This window comes from Agrilus planipennis, unplaced genomic scaffold (genome assembly GCF_000699045.2).
Source record: "Agrilus planipennis isolate EAB-ADULT unplaced genomic scaffold, Apla_2.0 scaffold2, whole genome shotgun sequence".
In the NCBI taxonomy this organism is placed as follows: Eukaryota; Metazoa; Arthropoda; class Insecta; order Coleoptera; family Buprestidae; genus Agrilus; species Agrilus planipennis.
In genome coordinates, this window is record NW_020442464.1 from 1,252,358 (window position 1) to 1,275,373 (window position 23,016).

The 23,016-nt window shown below is 32.9% G+C and overlaps 1 protein-coding gene across 3 annotated transcripts in view; it reads right to left on the reverse strand.

The window, feature by feature from the left end:
- Positions 1 to 23,016, reverse strand: part of LOC108737590 (brain tumor protein) — a 110,390-nt gene that overhangs the window by 5,920 nt on the left and 81,454 nt on the right. The window contains exon 1 of one of the 3 annotated variants that reach the window (XM_018470740.1): positions 2,714 to 2,734. The exons of the other annotated variants lie outside the window; for them this stretch is intronic. The gene's annotated coding sequence lies outside the window, so the exon portion shown is untranslated. Of the gene's footprint in view, positions 1 to 2,713; positions 2,735 to 23,016 lie in introns of those variants that run through there. 3 annotated transcript variants of the gene reach the window in all.

Below are 23,016 nucleotides of genomic sequence, written 5' to 3' on the forward strand. Positions count from 1 at the left end.
ATATCTATTTACTCGTTAATTCTTTTTAATTTCTATTTTAAAAGCGTAGGGCGTCTGACTCTAACGCCTACTTTAAAAATATTTAAGATAATAACTTTACAAATTGAAATTAATAAGCAGTTAAAGTGAAACGTTCATCGATCAACTGTTTCGAATAAATTTCGTACGTTAAAGTATAGTTACAACGGTTTTACTTAACGGATCTAGTTGGTTTTTATTCCTCCAAGGGGAGAAGAATTTACTAAAAAAAGAACCGCGTTTTTATACCCTTCTAATAAAAAATCCGGTTGTATAAAAAGAGAAGTCCCTATTATTATTAAAATATGTAGTAAGCACCACCAAGGGAACAAATGCATCACTATATTCTACTATTTAAATTTAAATACCTACCTATATGTGGTGGACATTCAAAAAACGTTACAGATACAATTAATAATAATTATAAAATATTTAAATGTTTCAAAGACAAACTTAATTCTAAAACTCTATAAAACGATCTAAATATATAGAATTTCACTTTTCCGGTAAAAATTGCAGAAAAACGTAAAATGACAAAACCGATCGAATATAAACGTTAAAGAGGGTTTTTAAAATTTTATTGGAAGCTAAAACGCTAAAAACCGTTTAATCTATAGGGATAGGTTAGCTTAGCCTAGTACAACATTATGACTTTAAGTAAGGATTAATAGAACATTTAAATAAAAGACGGAAGGGTTTTGCTTAGTATGTTTTTTTTTCAAAATATTTGACTAAAAATATCAATTTTGACATAACCCGCAATTGGAAATAAACAGTTGGAAAAAAATGAGCGGGTCTAAATGTTTCTAACCAGGTGAATAGTTGGTTGTATATTTATGAAAATGTCGCCGAAACTAAAATGTGAGTTATACGCACCACCGGTATCACCGTCCTGGACAGGTTCAGTTAATCTTATGATAATGCTTGTCTTTTAATTTTATAATGTATCACAAATTACGACAAACATTCCAACTGAATACCCAGGAATTAAAGGATAATATCTTACTTTCTCTATTCAAATTTTACTCTATGTAAGTTTCAGAGATTACAATATCGTTGGAATATAAATTTAGATAAACAAATTCTACGCGTGTCCACAAATGTGTACACTAAATATTGTTAATCAGCAACGATCATCTGAATACGGATTGTGGGGCTGCCAATAAATTACTTTGGTTCGAGAGACTTAATTTGCAGCCAACACGAAATCAATAGAACATTCTTGGCACTTCGTTAAAGAAGATTGATGAGAGCTAAACTAATTTCATACTACCTGTTGTACGGGCTTTCGTTTAAAAAAAAGCTCGTGGAATTTTTCTCCAACGAACGTTCGACAGAAAAGCGTAGACAACAGAGTTTTAGCAATATCTGCCCTGAACTAATGAAGTATCCAATGATATAATAAACATCGTAAAGCTAAATTGAAGTGATCACAATCAATCAATCAATTTGAACTTGCCCCATAACTTGTCAAATTAATATTCTATTCATTGAAGGTGAGTTTTTTGAAAACTTTAAACACTAAAGCAAATATCTATTATATTTATATGATACTGTTTTTAAAATTCTATGAATACAAGGCATAATATGTCATTAATTATTTTAGACCGCCGTATACCGTGAATAAAGTAAGTCTTCGGTTATAGAAACGAATGCTCATCGATATTTCGCAGTTATTCAATTCAAAAAAAAATAGTACCTTAGTCAGTAAGATGTGCGCTTTTTCCTGACAATAAAATAACAATAACTACAATTATATAATTTATATATTTGCCTGTGAACCAGTCTATTGGTGCTTAAATTAATTTTGAATTGTCAAGAGGGTTTTCCATTCTCGATTGTGGATGGTGTGAAAAGCTAATAGGATAGTCATTACCAAAAAAATCGGAATAAATGGAGCGCTATACAGGGTATAAATTATATTAACTGAATTACATAGGTATGTAAGTACGTGAGGGTAATTTTATAAGAGTTGATAAAGCAATTAATTGACATTCCCTACGGGACAGCTAGATATTAAGACGAAACCTTATACTTATGTAATCGTACACCCTAATTAGGTGTCAACACATGTTTGTACATAAAATGCGCGGGAGAATCAACAAACTGTAGTAAATTAGGGTTGATGATACAATGGCAAGGGTGAAACAAACTAATCAAAAGATACAATTTCTGTATCATCTTTAATTAATTTTTGTCGATCAATCATCTACATCACACATACCACAATAATTTTAATATTAAAAACAGAGATCAACCAATTTAATCAAAACTTAGAATAAATATGAAGAATCAATCTTATTTTTTGAAAAATTAATAAATATATTATCTACTTTATGTAAAAGAAATTTAATTTATTTAACTATTTAGGTGCCTATGTAAAATCTTAATTAATATTACTTGCACAGTATTTTTTTCAGAACCCCTCAAATCCGTATCATTTTATCGTACCACGATATTAATGATAAAGCGCTTTTCAATCTTATCTTTAGATATGATATCCCGTGCGGTAAAAAGATCCTGATGTATATTGGACCAAAACATGGGCTAAATATGAATAAAAATAAGAACTATTAAGTTATATGTGCAGTAAAACTTTTTATTTTGCAGCTAGTCAAAAAAAATAAATCAGGACACTGATAATAAGGTAATGACTTCGTTATGGGTGAAAACATTAACCGATTTTCTGACTTACATCATCGATAAAAAATCCGTTAAAAGCCTGCAGGAAGTCGAATAGTCCTTATAGAACGAACAGCGACACACAAAAGGTTCTTAAACACAAAGGCAATCATTAAGTTGCTACTTACAGAAAAATTTCCGAAGAACCACACGGTAGCATTTAGTTAGGACCCCACGTTACCACCCTTGCACCGTATAATAACTGACGAACGACGCGACACAACATATTAAACTGAAACGGAATGCTTATGGTTTAACGTTAATATGCAGCTGTTGGATAAAATAATATTCTGGACAACGTGGAGGGAAAAGAATCAACCAACCCCCAATGTAGCGTTTATAGTTTCGGTAGAACCTGAATTATGGAATGTATCTGGGTGCAGGTAGAAGAAGTTGCTGGCTTTTGCTGCAGAACGTCGAGCGAAGGAAAAGGCGTGGCCCAGACACATTTTTCTGATCTAGTGGCCTAGGTCTTTTTGGAAACGTCTTTGTTTGCTTGCCTAAACCATACAAGAGCATTACACCTGTAAATGCCTTTGTACTTTTACAAGGACTTACTCTTAATCCCGTACTGTCAAAATGTGTCACACACTATTAAAGAATATTAATCGTTGGTGGTTATCGGAGCTTTTGAAAAATTTGTACTTTGTTTGAAAATTTGTCATGAGTGACGTGTTAGTTAAATATTTTAGTATTTGTTTTGATTTACTTGCAATGTTAAAGAAATCCTGATAGGTAAATCACTGTTGATTTTTATCGTAAACGACAATATTTAAAACCTTCTGGCTCCACTCCCTAATATTAGAATTCAGAACGAGTCGACTTTGTATTGTTCAGTTTGTATGTATAAGCAGGTACAGGTATCTAATAATAAGGAATCGTATTCTTCTTCTACCTACCTGTGCAGGACTACAGACCGATTCCAAGTAAGGGAACACTGTTCGAAGATTAAGGTTAAGAAATCTACCCAATTCTTCCAACACGTAGTTAATTTATCAATCCCTAACCGTTTTTGAAAAATTCGTAGGTACGGCAATAAAATAGAAACTACTAATTTAGCTTATCATCCACCGAAGATAACATACAACACGTAACTTCTTCGAAATGAATATGAGCTTTGAACAGGCGAAACGAATAAAATACAAAGTTGTGCTAGGCCGAAAGGAATGTTTTTGGGGTGCTATTTATTTTTAATTTTGACAAAAAGACAACCGCATGACCCTGAACATGAGAAATGTACTTATTTATAGAACAGGAACGGGCAAAAATAACTTAAAATCAAGCGTGTATGTAGACTTTCGTCAGTAATGACACGACACAAAAGAAAAAATATGTACAGGTAAGGCAAAAGATTGTTTTCCGAAGATAGAATTTTCACATTGTTGTCATTATCTTTTTTTATGCAGCACAAGCGATAATATAATATAATATAATAAAAGTAAAACAAATATACTGGTACGCAAGGGAAGAAAAAGTAGGGAAAGGGCGAATATAAAGATAGGAGACGAAAATTAGAAGAAGTGGCTGATTTTAGATACCTAGGAAGTCAGATAAGTCAGGATGGAAGGAGTAGTTGGGATATAAAGCAGGGTCGAGTCGTCTTTAATAAAAAGAAGTCACTTCTATGCTCGCGAACGGTTAATTTAGAAATTCGAAAAAGGTTGTTAAAGGTGTATGTTTGGAGTACGGCTTTGTACGGGTGCGAAACATGGACAGTAGGCGCGGCGGAAAAGAAAAGGTTAGAAGCGTTCGAAATGTGGTGTTATAGGTGGATGATGAGGATAACGTGGGTAAAAAAGGTTAGAAATGAAGAGGTATTAGAAAGAATAGGAGAACAGAGGACTCTATGGAAGTCAATAAGAAATAGGCGAGATAGGTTGGTAGGACACCTTCTTAGGCATGAAGATCTAGTCAGAGACATATTAGAGGCAGAAACAGGAGTTAGGAGGGGTAGAGGTAGACATACATTAGATTACTGTTAGCAAATAGTTAAGGATGTGGGCTGTTCTAGTTTTAGGGAAATGCGAGGTACGTGTCCAACCAGTCTTAAGACTGACGACCTCAAAAGCCTCTCAAAAGGTTTGAATTGGATTTATTGGATTTTAAATAATAATAATACATTATTATGTAGCTATATAAAAAGATTGTTGAAGGTATTTGAACGAATTTTTTGATAGTACGTCGTATTTTTAGGGTTCCGCACAAAAGTAAGAGAGGAGCCCTTATAGCTTCATTAAATTATTCGTGTGTCTGTCTGCCTACTACGACCCCTTTTTCAGGAGGCATCAAGTTGAAATTAATATTAAATACTTAGGTCTGCAATCTTTTGGAGCCGTGCAAGAATAAAACTTCTAAGAATTATGAAATTTGGCAGGAACCAACTTCTTATAGCACAAAACATTACCAAATAAAAATATTTTTTTTAATGTAATATTGTAATAACGCGTTTTGGGGAGAAACTTACAACATACTCGGAAAAAGGGAGAAAAAACATTTGAAGCTCGACTCCTGATTTTATTATTTTTTAATTATGATCATTTCTAAAGTGAAAAGTGTCATTCGTGTTTTATCGCATTTTGTACTTTAATCGTTTTTTTATGATAAATCGTTTTCAACTTGAATGAATACAGAAGTTACTGACGTGATAATGTCATTTCATATGGCGTAAAAATGAACTTGAGAAATTCTCAACAACACGCCACCAATTTATAAAGAAGTGCTTGTTGTCGAGACGTAAGGCGATAGCTACTTCTATGAGGGTAATTCCTCCGTGAAATCGAATTTTCGTTTCCAATATACCAGTAGAAGCTAAGAATTTAAACGACTTGGGTGGTTTAATTTATATTTGAGCAATTTACAAATTGCGAAGTGATGTGTTAACGAAGGTATAAACTTACACCTTACTGATAAACTTGAGAAAAAGAAGAGCCAAATTATTATACCGTTTCACAAATAAAATTGACTTTTGAATTTAACACAACACTTATTGAAATTTCAAATCGGAAAAGTTATTTAAAAGAGTTGTTATTATTTTATTAATTTGGTCCGACTTGAGAGTTATACCACATCTTCTGAGTTTATTCAACTGGAAACTTTGACTGCTTTTTGGCTTAAGTACGGTTGTGAAACTGGAAGCATTATTAATAGATTTTATTATAATCAACATTTGTCTTCAATTCTATAATTATACCGAGCAGGTACACTGCGTGCTAAAGCGATGTGATGTTGCTATATTCAACGAAACAATGCCTATCTCTACATTTCATTTTAATCGCTGAGACGTAATCATCCTTTTATAATGAAGGGATTTGCAGGATTATACAACTAAAGCCGCATAATAATGAACAGAATTTAAATTAGAACAAACATAGCTTTATTTGTAGTTCGTATCATGTTACTGAAAATACACATCAACATTTAAGTAATAAACTCTACTTATGTTCTGTAGTATGAGAAAATTAAGGTATAGTCAGAGCGGAATTTTATTTACGGTGAAATGGCATTCAATTTTATACTAACCCTTTCCATTGACAACAGTGAAAAACAAAAGCCTTCTATAACGGAGTTAAAATTCAAATAATCTTCATCATCATCATAAGGTAGTCAGTCCTAAGACTGGTTGGACACGTACCTCCACTCTTTCCTATCCTGAGCTAATCTTCGCATTTCCCTAAAACTAGAACAACCCATATTCTTAACTATTTGTGAACGGTAATCTAATCTAGGTCTACCTCTAGCCCTCCTAATTCCCGTTTCTGTCCCTAATATGACTCTAATTAGACCTTCATGCCTGAGAAGGTGTCCATCAACCTATCTCGCCTATTTCTTATTGATTTCCATAGAGTCCTCTGCTCTCCTATTACTTTTAATACCTCTTCATTTCTAACCTTCTCTATCCACGGTATCTTCATTATTCGCCTGTAATACCACATGTCTAACGCATCTAACCTTTTTTTTTCGCCGTGCCCACTGTCCATGTTTCGCACCCGTACAGCGCCGTGTTCAAACATACCTTTAACAATCTTTTTCGAATTTCTATATTAACCGTTCGCGAGCATAGAAGTGACTTCTTTTTATTGAAGGCGACTATCCTCTGCTTTATATCCCTACTACTGCTTTATATCCCTACTACTGCTTTATATCCCTACTACTCCTTCCGTGCTGACTTATCTTCCTAGATACCTAAAATCAGCTAATTCTTCTAATTTTTGGTCTCCTACCATACCAGTATTTTTGTTTTACTGTTATTTATTTTCGTACAATATTGTTTTGTCAATACCGCTTCCATGGTCTCTCTTTTGTTAGATGCTAATACTACTATATCATCTGCAAATCTAAGCATACTAATCCTTTGCCCCTGTATATCTATCCCTACACTTGTACTGTCTTTAATGATGTCTTCGATGTATACTTAGATTAAAAACTAGCGTTAAAAAAAACGCGTAGCCTTAATAGAGATTCATCTTTCACCATTTTTAGTAATAAATCTAACGGCATTTTTAGATAATTTGAAAAACTAGCCCTTTCAACTTTATTTTCTCATAAACATTTTTGTGTTTTATGGATCCTCTATAAAGAAACAAACAAAAAATAAACTGCTAAAGTTGAATATCAACAGATACCTACTTCTAGCTTATAGCTCAGTAGCTCGGCTACAGTCGGAAAATATGAAATTATTACAGCATTTTATTTTTACATCAACGTAATCAGAATTTATATCCGAACTATTCTAGTCGACGCACGGTGAATAACTATATAGGTACTGATCCAATTAAAGTACATGTTTAATATGCAATAAAACTTTTTTATAAACTACCTTATTAAATTTATTGAGCACTAATGTTATCAAGGTATTCATTTAGTAAAGTATAAATTAGTTTATTTTATAAATTTTTATTTGGTTTCTCGTTTAACTATTCACAACTCCGCCAGAATACTTTAATTTCAACCTTTATTATTAAAACAAAAAAATAGCAACCGTAAAATTATACAATTTTTATACTTTTCAAGACTCTAATTTTGCCAATAAACCAACAATAGTTCTGGAGTGAACTTTTTGTTTATTACATTGCGACGTTTCGACCGTCAATTTCATAAAATATAAAATGTACGTAAAATTATACAATTGGAACAATTTGTGGTACGTATTTGGATATTACCATCCACTAATGATTTTTATTTTCTGCACATCTATGCTTTGAGCTTCACTACCCTCTTTTATAATAAATACCGAAAATTACAATTCAATTCAGTTTCAGTGTTCCCGTATTAATATAACTATTCTAAATTCGTAATTGACAGTTTCGTTCTTTTAAATAAATGTACCTGTATAATCAATATTTTTAAAAATAGTACTTTCTTTTTTTTAAATGTTTGCACTGTTTGCTTATACAAGTATTTTTTAATTTACTCATCCACGAGGAACAACACGAATATTATTGCAAACGGTAATCAGTTATTTGCGAAATAATAGTGTTAAACGTTGTCTTAAACGTTAATTTGTAATATTGCAGTTTCGCGTGATAACCTAAATATTTTCATTCCGAATATTGAACGTTTGTTCACCATTTACATAAAACTTTTACATGAACACGTAACATTTAAACTTCAGTACATGGTGTATTTCTGTATAACTATTACATTAAAATTATTTCAAAAACTTTAGTAACACTAAATAGACCAAGTGCAACATGCGATTAGATTTGTTTGCTCTGAAAATTGTAATTTCAACTATCTAGTTCATTTCTACATACTAGTTATAATTAATAATTTAACTATAACAGTTTGAACTTTACATTTTAATTGGAATTTCTGCACGATTAAACTGATTCTGTACTTCTAATATTCAAACTGCAATATGTACCTACATACAGTCTGGAACATTTTAACGTTTATTTTTTTAACAGTAGCATACATCTACACTAAAAAATTTAAAGTTAGACTGACTCCAAATTTTAGTTCCACCAGGCCACTGCAATTTTGCCTCAACATGACATCATTACTTTCAGTCAATAATTAATTAATTATAATGATAATAAAAGTAGCCGAAATAACACTAATATTATGGTCGAAATGACATAAATTTCAAGTACTGATAACATTACTTAAAGTCAGAGGTACATTACGCTTGCAGTGATTTTTACAATAGCTGTCGTCAACATGACTTATTTAAATTGGTAGATATGTCAGTAAGAATTGTCAATCTGGCATAAAAGAGGCTATATTGACTTAATTATTATGTCCAATCAGCAATTTAAACTTTACTGTACGTTTTGTAAAATTGACATTCATGCAGTGTAAAAAAAAGATCATTTTTTGTGTTAGGTTGACTTTTTTATGAATGCTATTATATCCCAAACTTTACAGGTTTAGAAAAGTAGTTTATAAAATTAAAAATGTTTTCAAATAGAAAAATCTTCAGTTTGGTTTTGGTATACTTCCAAAATACCATTTTTTTCCGCATACACCGGCAGGTTGTTTTAAAAAGTGAGTTATAGAAGCTTCGCCCAATCCTTGCCATAAGGATAATCCAGCAGCTTATCAATAATGTACACTTTTGTCTTCAATCCTAAGGGCATCTCTTTATGTGACAAAGAGGAAACTGGATTTTTTTGCAAATGCTTTTGTTAGGATGCCTAGTGCCACTAAGGTAATTGACCTTGCCCCAGAATTGTTTTTTTCTGGTGAAAATGAAACATCTTTCCTTATTGAACTCAAAATGCCATGATAACGGATTATTTACTATGCTTTTGGTTACTACCCTTTAGTAAAATATTCTCCAATCAACACCCAACTTCTGAACTCTAACGTGTAACTTGATTGATCATATAGACCAGGGTTAGTTTTTTGGATGACGTTCTTTTTTACGTTCCTTTTCAGCGGGTTAAGTGTAACACTTGTACTATATTTCGTTTACCTTCTGTAGCGGTGTGATCTTCAGTTTGACCGGCGCAAAGTAGAAAAGAACAGCACTAGGCCAGAAAAGGAAGGAGACAACTCCCGGCCAAACTCTTAACCGGTGAGGAGCGTATAATCCGTACAGTACTGCACGGAAAATTGACCATTTTATCCACTTCAATTGCATTGCTCAAATGTGCTGTTATTGGTACCATTTACTACTGAAAATATCAACGAGATGTTTATTTATATTTGAAGACATATCAAAGGCTTTAACGCTTGTTTTCGACTCGCACTACTATTGATAATTGAACAAAACTTTTGGCAGGTACTGTATGGAAAAGTATGTTTAATGAACAAGAGTCGAGAGTATAATGAGCTTTTTCTCCCTACCTACGATTTTACCAGCGCGCATCCAAGTCATCAGAAGGGGCACATCGCTAGAGAAAGTAAATGAAGTATAGCATTTAGTGTTTCCATAGCAAATAAGACGTAATAATCGTAATAATTCGTAGTAACAAAAACAGTTGTCTAGATTGAAGAGACTGATGACAACTAAAACACCCGCACAATAGTTATAATGTATTAGATATCAAAGACCTTATTTGGATCCGAATTCGCGACCAAACGATTTGCCTTATAAAACTGAAGCCTGTGGAAGTCTACATGAACAATGCTACTGCTAAAAGTCACTTGATTGTTTTGCAGACTACATGTAATCTGCAATTTTGTTACACTGACTTGAACAGATGTCAGTTTGACTTTTCTACATTTACATGTATTATAGTAACTTTAACATCACTTTCTTTTAAAAGTCAACTTATTATTTAACGTCTAAATCGCTTTACCTTATGTAAATTTTAAAGTAAAATCTACGTTATAAACATTTAATTCCTCCTGCATCCAGGGTTCCATACAAACTGGTAGCTATGTAATCAATTCATCTGTTACGGGAATCGAGCCTTGAAGATTTTTCCAGCTTTTTCTGAGTACGTTTTGTTTCCCCCCAAAATCACTTCCCAAAACGTATAATTACAAAACATATTACAATTAAAAAAAAAATATTTTTTCTGTGATGTAGTTATAAATTTACATATTTTAGGATTTTACTCTTTATTTGCACTGTATCACATTTCATGATTCTCGGATAACGGAACTACCCTATATTATGCCTTGAGTGTCAAAATACGCGGCGTAAAAGGCCGTATCCTTCCTATCGTTGACTTTGAAGTTTGATTTTTTCAAAGTTCCAAGGGATTATAGACCGGAGTATTTAATATTAATTTCAACTTCATACCTCTACGCGCCCCCGAGAAAAAGAGACCTGACAGACAGACAAACAGACAGAAGGACAACGAAGTAATCCTGTAAGGGTTCTTTTTTCTCTTTGAAAGAACGGAACTATAAAATTAAAAATTATAAATGTTTTTGAAACTGGGATGAACATTTCCGTCACCTATTACTTTTTCTGTATTAATTTATAATAGTAGAATAAATGTCTCTTTTGATATTAGAAGAATAGAGATTTACGTGATGATTCAATGACGAAATGTACATTTTTTTGTCTACGCTTTTATCTTTTATACTCGTTACTTTCTTCAGAAAATACTGAGAGAACTTCGTCGAATGACAAAAAAATCTGCAATCACGACAACAATGCAACTATAACTATACAAATACACCAACAAAATATAGTATCACGGAATAACAACTAAAAAATCACGCAGATGAGGCAAAAATATCCATTCGCGAATTCACGTTCTTTAAAATGTGCTTGTATTATTATTATAAGAAAATTAACAAATGAATCTCCATTTTCATTAATATAAAATTGAACATGACTATAAACCTGTCCATGGCAACGCTTTCATCAACTGTTCATTGTTCAAACCCTCGGTCAATGTACTAATTAGATATTGACTTGATGTTAATGCAAGAAGGGCATTGCGATGTCTACCTACGAGGAATTCCTTATCAGTTTGATTTTATGGCTTATTGTTAGTTCTTAAGAGCTCCTTCCTTTAGGTCATGTTATTGCCCTCCACAGAACCGATTGTCGCGTTGCACAAATTAATATTATGTACGCCATGCTAACGTTAATTACGTATGTATGTATTACTAAGCACGTAAGAAATAAAATAACATCTATTAATTTCATAAAATTAATGAAAAGTATTGCGATTTTCACTGAATAATCATTATCAACATAAGGTCGTCAGTCCTATGACTGGTTGGACACGCACCTCCACTCCTTATCCTCAGCTAATCTTCGCATTTTCCCAAAACTAGAATAACCCTTAACTACTTGCGAACAATAATCTAATCTAGGTCTACCTCTACCCCTCCTCCTCCTCTGACTAGACCTTCATGCCTGAGAAGGTGTCCTACCAATCTACCTCGCCTGTTTCTAATTGACTTAGTCTTCTGTTGTCCTATTCTTTCTAATATCTCTGTAAGACCACATTTCAAACGCTTCTAACCTTTTCTGTTCCGCACCCGTACAGCGCCGCACTCCAAACATATACCTCTAACAATCATTTTCGAATTTCTAAATTAATTCTTCGCGAGCATAGCAGTGACTTCTTTTTATTAAACCCTGTGCTATCCTCTGATTTATATTCCTACTACTCCTTTCGTCCTGACTTCCTAGATACCTAAAACCAATCACTTCTTCTAATCTTTCCTACCTTTATATTCCGCCTTTTCTCCTTTGCATACCAGTATTTTTGTTTTACTTGTATTTGTTTTCATACAGTACTTTTTTATTAGTACCACATCCATTTTATTTAAAGCTATCTCTAAGTCCTCCTTGCTAGATGCTAATACTGCTATATCATCTGCAAATCTAAGCATACTAATCTTTTACCCCTGTATATCTTTCCCTACAGTTGTACTGTCTTTAATGATGTTGATCGCGTCTTCGATGTATAGATTAAAAAGTACCAGTGACAGTGTGCATCCCTGTCCGACTCCCTCCCTAATATTTACATCTCTATGTTGCAGCCCCAGCTCTATAACTGCCTGTTGTTCTTTATACAAACTAAGTATCACTCTTCTATCTCTGTAACTTATCCCTACAGTTTTTTCAAAATAACGAGAACCAAACAAGATGTTTTATGTTTGTTGTAATAATTTTTATCTACTCACCCCTATCCGGCATTTCTTTTATTCTAAATAACGTGTCTGCCCTTCGGGAATTGAATTAAGTGTACTTCTGTATTTTTCGTAGATTTTTGATCACTAACCAAACATTTAAAAAGAAAAACACTTTCACCTTGTGTATGTACCCCTGTTTGACCCACTTACAAACGCAACCTCCCACTAGAGCTGAACATGTTACCGTAAGACAAGTCCATATTCTGGACGATACTGAAATCTCGCACCCCTGCGACAGCTTCGTTTACACTGGGCTATTGCCTATCGCACGACATCAGTGCGGAGTCGCAAAGTCGTACGTGTGTATCCGGCCTAAGGTGCACGGTATGAAGGAAAACAGCAGGTAAAACTTAGAACCAAAAGTTAATTGAACATTTAATACTGAAGGATAAATGAAGAACAGGAGGCACCCTCGTTTTTATTTATTGGGTCTATAGATTTGCCATTATATCGTAAAGCAGACAATAGTACAAGAAATAGTTTTATAGCACGTCATTAAACGAAAGAGATATGCAGCAACCGATTATTCCTATAATAGACAAATTTATTATGCGGAACCTGCTGGAAGCCTAGACCATTTGAATACCCGTCGATAGAACGCTTTAAAATAGAGATAAGTCTTCCACTGGAATGTTTTAATACGTTACAATCAATTCTGGGTTCGAATTTACTCTATATGTACTTTCAATTTCATTTCTTTTCTTTTGGGAATTCTAATTAACTTATCATCATTATCAGCAAATTATTAATTGAGTATGCCATTAAGGATTACCTAGAATTGATTAACATAGAGGTACTTTAGAATCTCGTGGGCCATGACAACATTCCGCCTCACTTTTTATAATCACTTTCGTTTACTTGGTTAACAGCCTCGTCAATGTTTCTTGAAGTGTCAACTTCGTCCTGAACGCTTCTATTACAAGCATTTCAAATTGTATCAAACATTAATTTAATTGTTAAGAGAAAGACCGATTTTGACATAATTATTTTTGTTGATATCAATTACTAAGATTGCTTATAAATAAGAGCACTATTCATACATATAAAAAAAGCTTTTGAATGGAGTAATTTCGTAGATTAATTTATCTTACCTGCGTTGTGAAACAATTAACTGATTAAGTAAATAATTATCGTTTAATTTAGTAGACAATTAGCAATCAATAACCGGAAATACAATATTGCAATTGATTTGAAATTAGCAATTAATTCAAATTCGTTGGAGAACTTCCGACAGCCCACACTTTTACTATGTCTTAAACGAGCTATCTTTTTAGTGCATCGAGATTCTTCAAACTTCAATGTCACCAAGAGTCAAAAGAGCTTTGATCTCAATAAAAAATTCTTGTATTGGCTTGAAAAATGAAGATCAAGAAATTAATTTTTGCCTTGTACGACTTTTTTGTTACAAATTCTTATCTGGATTCATATCGATGCAGAGAAGAAAGCTCAAAGTGGAGATGATTGAAACTCCGCAAATTAATAAATGTTTTAAACAAATATTAAAAAAAAGTAATCCTAGTTCTAACAAAAACCTCGCATGTTGCATAGTATACTTTTAAATTGATTAATCTGCCAATCAACGTGGATTAGGAATGTTTGTTGTTTGGAAGAGATCTCAAACATTTTATATTTTAAATCCATACCAAACACTCTTTTGTATTAATATTTGTGTTTGTTTTTGTGTTTAATAAATGTTTAAAGGGTCTCGATTTTATATATTGTCATGAATCAATAAATGCACGTAATATTTCTACGCGTAATTAGAAATAAATGATTTCTCTTATATTACTTGCACTAGTGCCCCATAAATTTTGATGTGTCAATCAGTCAAGTCAGTAAATAAGTTTAACTGAAAGACTCTATTATTGCACTGATCTAGAAGTTAGAAACTTGAATTTTATTGTACCATCAGGCGGTAAACTTTTGCATTTAGTATTAGGTAATTAAAATTTGCCTTTACTAAGAAAAATGGTCTTACCGGAAAGACGGACAACAAACCTATAAAATTAAGGGTCCTGTTTCTTCGTTTCGAGGCGAGAAACTCTCAAAATTACACAACCACTTGTTCCGTTTTATTTAGCAACATAGAAAAATTATAGCAGAAACAAGACCGGAAGTACAAATAAAATCAGATGGTGATATTTGTTAGAACGTTCTAATTCTGTTGTTTGTTCTATCTACATAACAATAAAATTTTCTCACCAATCATCATCTTCCATCAGTGAGTCTATAGATAAATTTCACTTATTCCTCTTACTAAAAACGAGATTTCTCTAAACGCGGAGAATGCATCACGAGCAATCTGTATTGTCGTGTATATCGCGTTCGAAAGGAAGGCACACGGACATAATATAGATACATACACATAAATCTGTCTGTCGGACGTTCGCTCTCATGTATACGTTCTTTTTAATTCCATTATCGTTCGTTGGATGCAACGAGACGGCTGAAAAAAATTACGTGCCTTACGTAACCGGCCGACGGCGACGGCTAATGCTCATGAGTAGGTACGCGACTGCAAACTTTGCGAGGGAGTCGCTTTCCAAAGTGAAAGTATACCAGAAACGACCTGCGACCGACCATTTGGTGCTCACATATTCATATATTTACAGTTTGACCCAAACAATACCATTTTTTATATTTTTTACCATCACTGCAGTAGTTATGATGAAACTCAAATAAAAATTTTCATCCAGGAAAGTCATAAATTTTTGGATGTAGGTGCATTTAAATTTTTCAATTTCCTCTAAAATTTGGACTTTCTCAGTAAAAATAACCTTAATAGAATTATAAGAATTTATAAGGGGCATGCCCCATATAGTGTGCGGACCTCGTGTGGCTAAAGAGGGGAGTCATGCCGATATAGGGATTTCTCCGTAGGTAGTTTCCTCATGAAAATTCCACCAAAAAAATGGTTATACTAAAATGAGGATTGCCTTATGGATTTTTCATATGGATTTTAAGGGGCAAACCTAACACATGTATAAATCCCTTTGAAAATAGGTACTCTAGATAAAATTAAAAAACCTATAAAAAAAAGTAACAATCCCCCCTTGCCCAATTATGTCCTCGTTTTCACCCCCTCAAAGTTCTAGTCGAGGTCTATATATATTTTGTTGTTTTGGTAAATTGAAAAATTACATTTCAAGTTTATTTTTTCATAGGTATTTTTGTGCTTTAATGAACGAAAGTATTATCTATTAACAAACTTTTATGATGATGATGAGAGATCATTTATAAATAGATAAAGTTTAATATCGACATACAGCAATTTTCATTTAAGACTATTAATTCAAAAATATAAAATATTAATTAACTACACTTTATACTACAAGCTTGGGTTAATTTCAATGGATGTTTGTACTATCTATATTTTGTGCAACTCTGAGATACTTTATATTTGACCTGTATAATCTACTCTGAAGAAGTTTCAACACCATAAAACGAAACGTCGATGTGAATTTATATTAAATAAAACATTTTTCACCTCTTAAATTCCTTGAATTGTGTCCTATTGATAAATATTAGCGGAAGAAATACGAAGACTTACCATTACGTCTAATATTCCAGTAGGTACCAAACAAAATATTGCTATTGTTAAAAAACATTTACGTATTGTATCCTCGAAATAAAGTGACTTTCCTAAAATTATCAAAGAAGAATAAGAAAAGGAATAATTTTTTGCAAAGAATATTTTCAAACATACTAACCAAATTATGCCTGTTCAAATTTAACTTCTAATCATTTTTTATAACTATTGAATCTTAAATTGTGAAAAAAAAAACATTACCTACACATTCTTGGAATAACAGAGTGAAAAAGAACTCGACCTTCAAATTACATTTCAATATGCATTTAACATTCACTATCGAAGCAAAAAGAGGAAATGTACTTTTACAAAACGTCCTTTTCTTCTAGATCTGTATGAATTGTATTAATTTTATATTTCATAAAAATAAATTTTCAGAAACCTTTGGACTATGGCTGCGTTATTACTAAACTAAAAAAAAAAGAGTTTCCAAACGTAATATCTGTTTATGGTTTTCGATAGTTTCACTTTTTAATGAACTACAGCTCACTTTTAAGCTTACTTAACCTGACCTTCCCATACTTTTTGTCTTGTCCTCTGTCCATGACCAAATTTTAATGTGGGACAAACGGTACTTTTGTATAAGCACATAAACGCTAATGTTACCGAATTTCTCATATGCATTCGACTTCCACCGAGTGGACGATTACGGTTCGACGATTCGTATATCCACGATCAGGACTATAAGTGCGTGCTCAAATGTGTGGCAACCTCAACACCGGAAACAAGAGCCTATTTCCGGTGGTTGCTTGCATCCAGTCGTAACATGGTAACACCGAAGTATAACCCGTAGTGGTCGCCACTTATACAAACGGCATCCAAACAATAATAAGCCATAAGAAACATAGTAGTAGGTAGGTATTAGTACACATATAATAGTTGGTCGTTGGTAGTAAATTTATTGAAGCAGCAACGGTTCTACCGCCACTGGGGGCCATTTATGTTCTTTAATTGTTCGTCTGGAATGTGGATGAGTGGATTGAGAGAAAAAGCTATTACTAGAATTGCCACGATTATTATCAATTTGAGCAGATGTAGTTTAGTGGTCATAAAATGCCACACCCGTTTCAGAAGACTTTAAAAATATAACTTGGTCAGGGAACATAATCGCACCCTTATTATTCTTCCTCTCGTAAACACTACCGATAGATCTTTTGCAGGCAGCAATATGTCAAGGATACAGCTCTAAGTCAGATATTCAAACAATAATCCCTGGAAAATTGGAATCCCTCGCAGCAATCATCGTTTCGATTTCTTTTCTTTTTTTGGAGATAGGATGATATCGATGACTATTGAATCTTTGACAAACGGCAAAGACACGAAAGTAAAGATGAAAAAGTCATATTATTTGTGAATTAACAATAACATATAGGAATATAAATATACGTTTGCGCGGACGTCATTAGATATGAAACTCCACAACTTTTGTATAGAGATCATTCACATACATATATGTTATTATGCTGAGAATCTATTCTAAATATTGGTAAATGAATTTTTGAAATTGGATGAGTAGTTTCAGAGATTACCCATTACATCAAAACTAAGGTATACATAAATATTAGACGTAGTACTGCACAATAATGAACCTTAACCTTCAGAAATCCTGATAAAAGTTTTAATAGTAAACGTACATTAAATATTCATGTTTGCATACGTAGGTGTGCTTAAGTGAAAGCCACATTGGAATCTATCCATCAGTGTCGATATAAATGATGCCCATATAGACTATGTTATGGCGGGTGTCATACTTGTACAAGTAATGTTCGTTTCCTACCAACTCACTTCCTTCGTGTTGTCTTTTCCTACAGTGATTTTATCATCCTAACTAGGGTTGAGATGATTCAAATCAGTTGATTAAAATCATGATCTTTTCAAGAAAATGAAGTTAGTTGCACACTCAAAAATGTATTTATTCATAAAAGTAAAATCTAGAAACATTTTTATGTTAATATTTTTTGTTTATTATAATCATTAAAAAGGATTCAACTGCTTTTTACAAAAACACAACTTTAAAAAAAAAAGAACTGTAGGTACCTAAGGAAAACTAAATATTGTGGAACTTTTATCTTAATATACGAGTCGGTACACTATAAATCGTTAGAATTGTTAGAAAATAGGAAATCCTAACTAATATTAAGTATAAATGCGGATGAGTTCGTCTGTTTGTTACCATTTCCCTCCTTAACTGCTCAACCGATCAACATCAAATTTTGAGCATACATTGTCAGGGGTATAGAAAAGAACATAGAGTACCTTTTATCCAGAAAAAACAATGTTCCCGAGAGATAAAAAAATTAGTTATATATAATCGTCTATGATTTTTGACACAATTTAGGACATCAACGAGAATATAGTGCATGGTAAAATCTATTACAAAATTTTGTACACATATTTTCAGGGGTCCAGAAAAGGACATAGAGTGCCTTTTATCCAAAAAATACTACTCTCGATATAACCTTAAAAACTAGCCAAAATTAGATTTACTAAAAACCCAAAAAAATCGTCAATTTTTATCAACTCATGACCGAATTTTAGTCAGTTAATCTTCATGTGAGATAAAACTGAATAGATTCGTCTCAAAAAATCAACTCCACAGATTAGACTTTTTCCAGAAATTCATTAGTGATACAGTTTTTAAAAACAGATTCTTTGATGGGAAATTTAAGTTCATTTCCGGACAAGAAAGAAAAAGTTAAAACTACTACACCGTGAAGAGCCCACTATAATATTCAATTCTAAAATCGAATTCTCCATCATCTCTTCTCGTAATGCATGAAAAGGATTTTTACGGTCACTTGCAGTGGAAGTATTTTGATCAAAGCTTTGGACTGTGACAATTTTTTGTATTGTAGAATTTATTGAACCTTAGGACGAATAAAAACAAGCGAATAAACAAACAGCCGCTGGACGTTAAAATAAACAATAAAGCGACAGGAAAAAGACGTTGTTTTCGACTTTGTAATGTTAATAAATGAAAGCATTAAAATATCGAAATTAGCAGTTCTCCATTTCGTTAATGAAAAAAAGTTAGGCGTTCCATTATCCTTGTTCATGCCGCTTGACGGTAAGTACAGGAAAAGAATAGTTTCCGGTAACTTGTCACCACCCATGTACGTATATGTATCATTGTAGTATGCACCTAGGGCTACAGCAACCGTAGGTAACAATTTGCAACAAATAAACAAACGGTATAGTACTTAAAAAGCGTGGTACTTTGTCCTTAGCCACCAACCCAGTTATTATTACATTTACCGGTACCACCAACGGCTCCCGTCCAACGACTTTTTATGCGTACCTACATTTTTTATCGAGAGCAGCTGCGAACTGTTGCCAGCCTTCAATGAAATTAAAATGTGCAGTTTATTATAAATTACAAAGACTCGGAATGATCTTTTAATCAATAACAGAGACTATTAGGAAATTATTTGACGCACGAGTCAAAAACAATTCATGTCAACTACTCACACATGAATTCCTGTTTAGATATGTGTACATCTAGGATTAAATTAATAAGAGAAGCTCAAAGACGGCCTTAACCATTGCGAGACTCCCGGCGAATAGGTCTTCGCGGAACCCTTGTTTTTGTGGAATTAATTTTAATGATTATACAAGACAAGTTATTAATAAATAAATTTTGAATTTTTAAATTTTTTATTGGAAATTGACAAAAATTAATAAAGACAAAGATAACAAATTATTAATTACGATAAACTAAAGTGCAGTAGAGTGCGCGAGGGCTCCGGGCGGTTGCCCAGTTCGTCACCCCCAAAGACCGCCCCTGGAGAAGTTGAAAAATTAATAATTTAAGGTTTCGCTTACGTATTGATATATGGTTTTTAAATGCTTGTAATGATGGGAATACATGGTTCAATTGCGTTTCTTACACTAAGGGTGATTGTATAAGTGGTAGATGATGTGTTTTTTACTCATCACAGTATTATCATAGAAATTTACTTCTTCAGCAACATGAGAAAACCGTGGAGAAATTTGGATTAAAATAGATTGGTGGACCCAAAACAATAAAGATTAAACCGTTGTTCTTCCGAATGATAAGCTACAAGTTGATCCACGCGGCTTGATTTTAATCACATACAACTAAGAATGTTGTAGCTCCTTTGGGAAGATGTGGTGTTAAAGGAGGATTATGAAAATACCGCGGATAAAACAGGTTAGAATTAAGAAAGTACTGTATGGAATAGGAGAAACAAAGGGTGCTGTGAAATCAATCAATATGAAAAAAAGATCAGATAGGATGATAGGACATCTTATCATACATGAAAGCAAGTTAGAGATATATTAGAAGCAAAAGCAGGAACAAAGAGGGGCAGAGGAAGACCTAGATTACATTACAATTATCAAATAATTAAGGATGTACTAGTTTCCGGGAAATGCAAAAATTGAAAAGGGAAAGGAAGACGCATAACGAATCTTTGAACTGATGACCCTATGATGATAATATATGATATATTATATAATGTTTGATATTTTCGTTACTCAGTTTTTCTTAACAATTTGACTCTTCTATTTCTAGAATTTGCCGCTCTTGACCTAATAAATCCCAGCTTTCAGACACAAAAAATAAAATGCGATTTCCACTTGGACACAAAAGGTTCCTTAAACCATGCATCAGCATTTACAGATATATTTTTATGACAGGCACATTTCTGATTGCATGTGTTCTTAATATTAACAATTAAAAACGATTTTTACTGTACGTAATCATCATAAAAATACAGAGCATCTAACCACAAATTCTGATATCACAATGTTTTAAAAGTCATTCTTTCGATAATTACTTATAAAAATGTCATACATATAGGTAGCAAACATTTTTCATTCATTAATGATGCCCAGCAGTTGTTTATAGAATAAATCGATTTCATTTATTTCTATCGCTATCGATTATTATCATTGAACTTTTACAACGGAATAAAGACTGCAGGTAGGTAAAACTCATGTGAGAACATGCCCAATTTTTATGAAAACGCATCACAACCACACGACAGCTCGTGCCAGATTATGTTTATCAGAAATCAACACTTGTATGTTTAGGTTTTCTGGAACTACGCAACATATAAATAACGTCACTTCCTATCAACATACACGTTAGCAGCAAAAGCTCTTGACTTATGTGCTTATTATGACATTTACATCCATTACTCTTTCTTTTAAGGACTTGCGTAAATTTAATTTTTCTCTTCTTGATTTCATTTATCTCTTAACTATTATCAATTCTGCTAAGTTACACTTTATTTATAAACATAAATACACACAACCATACAAGTACTTAAAGCAATTGTTTTTCATATCATCTTCATATTAATAATATTAAACACGAACAACTGATATACAGTAGAACTTCTTTAAGTCGAACCTCAATAAGTCGAAAACCTCCAAAACTCTAAAATATGTTTTGTTCGCTTCCCTTCAAGCCTCCATTACTCATTTTGGTACATATTTTCCCTCTATAACTCGAAGAATTAAATCGGACCTCTGCATCTCGAACATAATAATGTTTTATTTTACAACCTTTACAGCTCGATAATTTGAAACTTATTACGTTTATAGCTCGAAAAAAACTTTTATTTATTTCACCGCTCTAACTCAAAATTAGTAAGAATAAATCTTAACCTCTACAAGTCGAATCAAAATCCGCCTAACTCAAAATCCTCCATAACTCTATTACTCGAATTTTATTGGGTCTCCCTTGATGTTTGAGTTGTAGAGGCTCTACTGCATTAATACACGCAGATGAAGCATTAGAAAAACGATTGGATGTACAAAACATCAAGACGGAGATTTCGGGTTGATAAGCTTCGCGAAATATAGCTACTAAGTGTATTTCTAATGTAATTCAAGAATGGACATATGAAACAATTAAAATTTTTATTGATAAATTAGTTGTGGAATAAAAATAGTGTGTAAAAAATAATATAGTTATCTTGACATTGCAAGTTTTCAAGCAACAGGAACAGTTGTGGAATAATAAAACTTATCCCACAAGTAATTTTGAAAAACATTTAAAAACAGCCAAAAACGGAGCTTCAGCCATTTTATTCATCTCATATAAGTAGACAGATTTCAAGAAAACGTTAGAAAATTTTTTTTAGTTTTTCAATGTTTATCATTGTATAGTATTTCTTCCGTTTATTGCCCTAAAAAAAATTGTGTATTTCTGGAATCTTTTGTGTACCGTATATAAAGATCATAAAGAACGTAGGGGTTTTGTAGCCATACGACAGAAGTGTGTTGTTTTGTTAAACAGCTTCCTTCTGGAGTATGTACCATAAACGCAATTTTATGGTTTACAAAGGCAACGCGATTAACCGTCGCCTTTTTTTATCGAATTTACCAACAGCACAGCGCACGGAACGACGTTACGTATGCATGTTACTGTAATAATAATAACGACAGGAAAAACAGACCAAGTCTGTCTGCTGCTGTTTCAAGGTTAAACCGCAACGACTGTATTCCATCTGCTTAAATGAAAGCTAGTTAAGAATTGAAAAACGAAAAGATTCATTTGCCACGCGCATTTTCTAGCCTCCAAAAGAAAAAAACTAAAAAAAAAAGTCAAGTACCTATCAAATCAATTACGTATGAGCGTGTCTATAGTAGCTTTTAAATAAGTTTTATAAAATACTAGCTGACCCGGCAGACTTCGTACTGCC